General features: G+C 36.8%; 1 protein-coding gene across 1 annotated transcript in view; it reads right to left on the bottom strand.

Annotated features, from left to right (window-relative positions):
- Positions 1-6,433, bottom strand: part of NUBPL (nucleotide binding protein-like) — a 90,830-nt gene that overhangs the window by 27,052 nt on the left and 57,345 nt on the right. The gene's annotated exons all lie outside the window — the stretch shown is intronic.

Below are 6,433 nucleotides of genomic sequence, written 5' to 3'. Positions count from 1 at the left end.
AGTGTGAGGCATTAATGTGCAAACTCATACTGTATTTTGGTCTCAAAATTAAGTTTACAGAGTCTACTGGGTCTGGCACTTCCTAATGAAGTACCGGGAGTGTCCAAAGCTAAGACAACTCTAATGGTAATTTGCATTTGTCAACTAGATTTTTTCTAACAGAAGCAAACTATTTCAGCATACAGATTATATTTGGATGAATACAAAGAACTATTTTAAAATCCCCACTGGTGTGACTAAGTTTTATTTGTTTTTCAATCTATCCTAAACTTGCCTTTCGTTTCCTGCAGTTATTTAAAATATCAAAATACAGCATGAAAGAAAGTAATTGTACATAAAAATCTGATATTAAAAATATTTGCCATTCAAAAATAGATCAAGTAAAAGTTACTGTTACCCAGATGGCTTCCATAAAATACCTTCAAAAATTTACTGTAGAAACTAATGATGTACCTCCTTCATAAAAGAAGAAAGCAAGCTCAGAAATGGAGAAAAACATCGTACATTATTGTTAAACTAAAAAGAAAGAAGATCAGATGCCTTGCAACTGTGATTTGCATCAAAGTAAGAGATATTCAACAAGGGGGAAAAAGACACTTACACAAAGAGCAATGACAGAATACAGATACACCTCTAATCTTAAACTGTATGCTACATGCAACTTGTACGGCGGCATTGGAGTTTTTTTGATCATTTCTCTTCAGAAAAGACAACAGAACAGCATCATGCCTACTCAGCTTGCAATTTCAGTTAATTTAAAAAGACACCTTTATCTCACAAATGGCAATTCTTTTTCACGCTAACTCATGCATAATTTTTTAAAATATCAACAGTGGTTTCTTTTTACAAATCTGATTTGAAATTCTCTTTTTTGGTGTTGCTAATGCTCATTTCTGAGCAGACAGTCTATTCATCACCTGGAACTTCCTGTTCTTGTACATTATTGTATGTTGGGGCAGAATATGGTTCTCCTAAGTCCCATGCACTGCTATAAAACAGTTGTGTAGAAGGCTATACCCTGGTCTGTGTGACACTGACATAAATGAGTAAAAACGTCCTCAAGTTGGTGGCATCTCTCTACTTCTTCCTTTTCAATGCATATATTTCATTAGAAATAAGACTTTTTAGGCTTAATCAGAAAAGACAGAAATATGCTCTTTGTTTTTATTTAAAGCTATCAAAATGCTGCCATCAAAAGAAACCTTATTAGTTACAATTCCTTGAAAATTAATATTTGAAGCAACAAAAACTCCTTTGGTAAATATTTCAGCCTTATCTGCAAAAGGCATTCAGAAGATAATTAAGATCTATATATTGCTGAAAGATGCAATCATTGGAAAAATTACACCATTTTTAGGGTAAGGCAATAAAAAGATGGTAGGAACTCTGTACTATTTTGAATTTAAATCTAAATTATGAAAGTCATTCCCCATATGACTTGCAATGCTTCTGCTTTTATAGAAATTGAGAAAAACATAATATAGCATTCACACTGCTTTCACTCCCCTTATCTTGACTAATTGTCTTTTCTGATTCTTATTAACAGCCTTTTTCAGAGCTTATTATTACAAGTTTATAATAATATATGCTTTGTGTGGAAAAAAAAAAAAACACAAACCAAAAATATGTTACTTCCAAAAGGTGGAAAAATTAAGAGCACTGAAAACAAACACAAAGCCTTTTATCTTTAGGTCTCCTGTATAAACAGTTCAGTCCAGTGCTCCCTACTGTAATTATTAACAGATTGTTCAGTAAGATGTGAAATTGTTTGGCTCTCTCAGTCCACTTCCCACTGGACAGGTGTATATTTCTAATGGTTTGCACTGCCATGAGATCTCGATGTCCAAAGAAAAGAGTGATATGGGAAAGTTTAGCAAATGAAACAATTCCACAATTAACCTGGAGTCAGTTCTGTCAATCGAGACAGAGTGCCAGTCTCGAGAGCTGTCAAGCTGTCACCCTTCACGAATGCAGACTTAACTTTAACATTAATAAAGAAAGGGCAGTAGACAGTCTGATTTATTTAATGGTTGGCCTCCACAATGCAGCTTCTCCACGAGGAAGAAACACTTGCGCAGGGCCCTGGGACTGCCTCTCAAACAGAGCTGCCCCTGCTGCTGCCCACGCAGTCTTCACACTAAAGGGAGAGAATGATATACTTCTCTCCCAGTCTTTAGGGAGGCCAATCCTCCATCTCTGATATTATTTACTAATTTGATTTATGGCTCCTTTATCTAAATAATCAAACAAATACACACACTTAGATTTCTCAATTTAGCAACCAGGTAACGCAAAGGCATCACAAGCCTTATTCTTCGTAATATCATTAGTTTACATTATATCTTGATGTCAAACATCATAATGTCATCTGAAATCCCCTATGTTTTAAAAGCTGGAAAACAAGTAATGATGCTTCAAACTTCCCCAAGGATGCATGTTCTATATATGATAAAGAACCCACTTCTGGACATCTCATGCAAAAGATGAAACAGAAGAACAAAGTAGAAGTAAACTAGAATTAAATACAAATTAAGGAACAACAGACCATAAACAAAGTCTTTTTCTCCAGACTGACCCCGGATTTGTATTTGGAAAGCAGACTTGTATCTGAAGAAAGAAGTGGTGGTTGAGCAGAAATATGTGTCACATTTTCAAGCTATCATATAATTTCTCATCTACTAGTTTGTTGAAGAATGACTGCAACATGAGAAAAATTACGGATGATTGAAGAGTAATATGCTAAATAAGAGGCATCTCCTTGTAAGGTGACTAAGAATAATAAAATAAAAAGCAAAATTGCCAGTAGTTTCCTTTTTCATCTTCTTTCAAAGAAGGAAAAGTACCAACACAAAACTGTCACTCCAGCTGAGGTTGTGTGAGGCTGATATTCTCTTTAATGACAACCAGAATCATAAGACATATTTTGGTGTGTTGCTTTTACCCATTAGGTATTGCTCTAATCTCTTTTTGACTCAAGAAAATTATGGTACCTATGGTACCAGGATTAAAAAAAAACCCCACGGTATTCTAAAATTAAAATCCAATACCATTTCACCCATTCTATCAGTCTCTCTCTCATTGTCCGATGTTGCAATGCTACAGTTTTTCATGCCCTATCTGGCCAAACCTGCCCCAAACAAAACACTTTTACCAGTGTTCTTTCTCACACTCACAGAAATATCTGTAAGCGGCTGGCAAAAATATGCGTGCAGGTTTTGTAAATTTATTTAGAAACAGAATAAAAATTTTCTACACTGGAAGCCACAGATAAATAATGAAGAAACTGTAATGCAAATACTGTATCTCACATATGCACGCATGCAAATCAAAGTACAACTTTCATGCAAACTAGATAATGCACTTCTAAATCTACTTAACTAAGATATATATGCTGTCTCCGAGGAAAAAGAGAGAAATTATGCCACTAATACCATGACTGTCCAAGGCATCCTCAAAGGATAAAGAAAGAACAAGAAAAGTGGAGAGGGAACAGAATGGCACAACACCAAATACTCTCTGTAAAAAATAAAAGACAACACGCAACTTAGAAACATGAATTGCAAATGAAGATGGAGTCCACAGAAACAGCAGAATTCTGTAGACTGCTCCAAAGACATCATCATCAAGATCTGTAACACTATCTTCTGTACCCTTGAAAGGAACAACGTTGAAGAAAATAAAAGCATGCTAAACAAGGCTATGGGACTGTCAAAGAGACAGAAACCAAGTAGCAAGAGTAAAAGAAGAAAGTGCAGTTCAAGCTGTATTACACAAAAAGCCGCCCTTCCAACGAGAATGAAAAATACCCACAATACGGAATCACGGAATTTTCAGAGTTGGAAGGGAACTCTAGAGATCATCTAGTCCAACTCCCCTGCTAAAGCACATCAGAGGAATATAATACACATCAGAGGAACTTCTTTATAAATCACTAAAATTCATTGAGCCAGTAAGAACACAGGGAATTACAGATCTTGTCACTCCTTGTTTGCTGCCTTTGTCTTCATCCAAAGCACAACACACTTATTTTTTTAAACTGCAAGAGTCGATTCTCAACGTGCTCAACAAAACCAACTAATGGGGAAGACAAATGTAAAGTGATGCTATCACTCCTAATTTTATGAAGTTAGGATTGACAAAGTAATAAGCTGAACTGAGCAGCTGTGGTAACAATGTGAAACCTTTTCAGAATTCAAGCCAAAATGCTGTCTTCAGTTTGGAATTTGTAAAAGCCCATACTTGAACAAAAAAAAAAAAAGAAAAAAAAAAAGGTGCCAGAAAGCCATAGTGAAGAGTTTAATGAGAGACATAGGTAAGAATTCGTACCCTTTTTATGGCATATCAAGAAAATCTGCATTGTTTGTTGTTGTTTTAAACCTGTTTTCCTTTTCTTTTTTTAAATCAACATCTTATCTACTTTGACTTGCCTCAAAACCTGATTCAACAGGTATGAGAACCACAGGTTTCTGACAGTCATATGGAAAACTAATTAAAATACTGAAAAAAAAATTATTTCCTTTTAATTCTTCACTTTGTTACACCCACACAAGAATGAGGACATTGCTGTCCTTAGCAAGAAAATCTAGCTTTTTTTAAAAACCTTTTTTTTTGCTTTTGTTAACATCTATTACATTTTAAGAAGATGCAAATATTAGGAAAAAAAACTAAATTAAGGTTTCCATTTACTGATGTGCTGTATCAGTTAGAAAGATCTCGTGACCTTGCACAAACAGATCTCAGCAAAACTTAGAAGAAATGCAGGATTAAAATACTTTCCTCCATCACCTCTCTGTCCCAGAGGACCCAGTGCACCAACACCATAACCACTCACACTTCTGAAGACAGTGCAGAATTCTGGGGGAAAAGGGCACAAAAATGTTTTGAAGATCAAGAGTCTAATGACCTTTTTTATGTTGAATTAGGACATTTAGGTGCACTGTAGTGAACAGCAATTATCTATACCCACCATACTTTAAAAGAACCCATAATCCATAAAGATAAAGCCACACCTCTAATTTCACAATTTTACCGCTCTTACATACAAGATTTGATATGAAATTCTACCTGTACCAACAACTTTCATACCACTGTCATGCTTCAGCTTATTGCTTAAAACCCTGGGAGTAAAAGGCCTTCCGGCTTTGCTACTCACACGTGCAACCTACTGAGTGCTGTATTGAAGAAAATGGGTACGAATCATGGTTTGCTTTTCATCATACGTTCCAGGTCACAGATAAGCTAACGTACCAGAAGCCTCATCTTCTACTTCTTATAGAAAGAACTCATTGAATTGTTCATCGCAACGCTGTTGATTTCCTTCCACCACTCAACACAATCACAGAGAGCAGACAACTTCCTGTGGTTATTAAGAATTTGAAGGCAATAGCACTACAGCTGAGTTAGCACGTGCCTATTGCTTGAGTTTTATATGTCCAAAGATGGAAGTTTTTTCTGAACTTGACACCATGGAAGATTGTAAGATACCACCATGCAGCCTTAACACTAAATTTGTCAAAAATTTTGTCTTGTAGATGTATGAGTAACTGTGGTTATCAAGTGCCATTGCAGCTGGGACATGACTGTGTTAAGGGAAAGATACGAGGTGCAGCCTGACTGTTAAATGGCTCCTTTCATTCCTGTAGACTTCACTGTGCTGTAACAGTGGTGACAGCTTTGCTGCAAAACCAGGGTTTATGTCCCCAAATCCATTAGCTCTAGTGCCTTAATATGTGGGCACGTCTATAATGCCCACCAGTCCTTCCACCTATACCTGTAACACTCTTATTCTATCCTATGAGCTTTTAGTGATACGTAATTCTGTATTTGTTAAATTTATCAGGCAGCCTGCTAAGAGTTCCACATGCAAGTGAAACAGTTCTACACTGTGTCTTCACTTCAGCATGTTAGTGCCATCAAAGTACAGAGGAAAAGGAGTGTCGGAGGGAACCAAGGCCTCCCCTGTGCACGTGAGCCACCCTGCACTTGGAGAAGAATGACAGTAGTAAAAGATGCTACCATTTCGGGTTTAGATCAACGTATTTATCTGATATCACAAAAAGCAGAGCAAGCAGTCCCACTGATTACTTAATAATTCAGAATCGCAGAATTTCTGGTTGGAAAAGGTCTCCAGAGGTCATCTATTGGCAACACTAGATAGGGCCAGCTCAGGCTTTGTCTAGTACAATCTGGACAACTGCCAAGGATGGGGATCCCACAGACTGTTTGGGTAACATGTTCCAGTGCTTCACTAACTCCCTGGTGAAGAGCCGCAGCAATTATAAAATTATTCCTGGAACCAGATGGATTGCTTTGTCTCTTTTACCACTGAGTTCCTAACACTGATTACATTAAGTGTTGACAGCTGCTTCTACTGAAGTATGTCAGACAGGTAAGAAACCTTTCCAGTCTATCGGATCTCGTGAGATGCTCAGCA

The sequence above is a fragment of the Charadrius vociferus genome, unplaced genomic scaffold, assembly GCF_000708025.1.
Source record: "Charadrius vociferus isolate BGI_N301 unplaced genomic scaffold, ASM70802v2 scaffold14, whole genome shotgun sequence".
Taxonomy (NCBI): Eukaryota; Metazoa; Chordata; class Aves; order Charadriiformes; family Charadriidae; genus Charadrius; species Charadrius vociferus.
The sequence above is the reverse complement of the archived record's forward strand: the minus strand, read 5'-3'. Positions and strand labels throughout refer to the sequence as shown.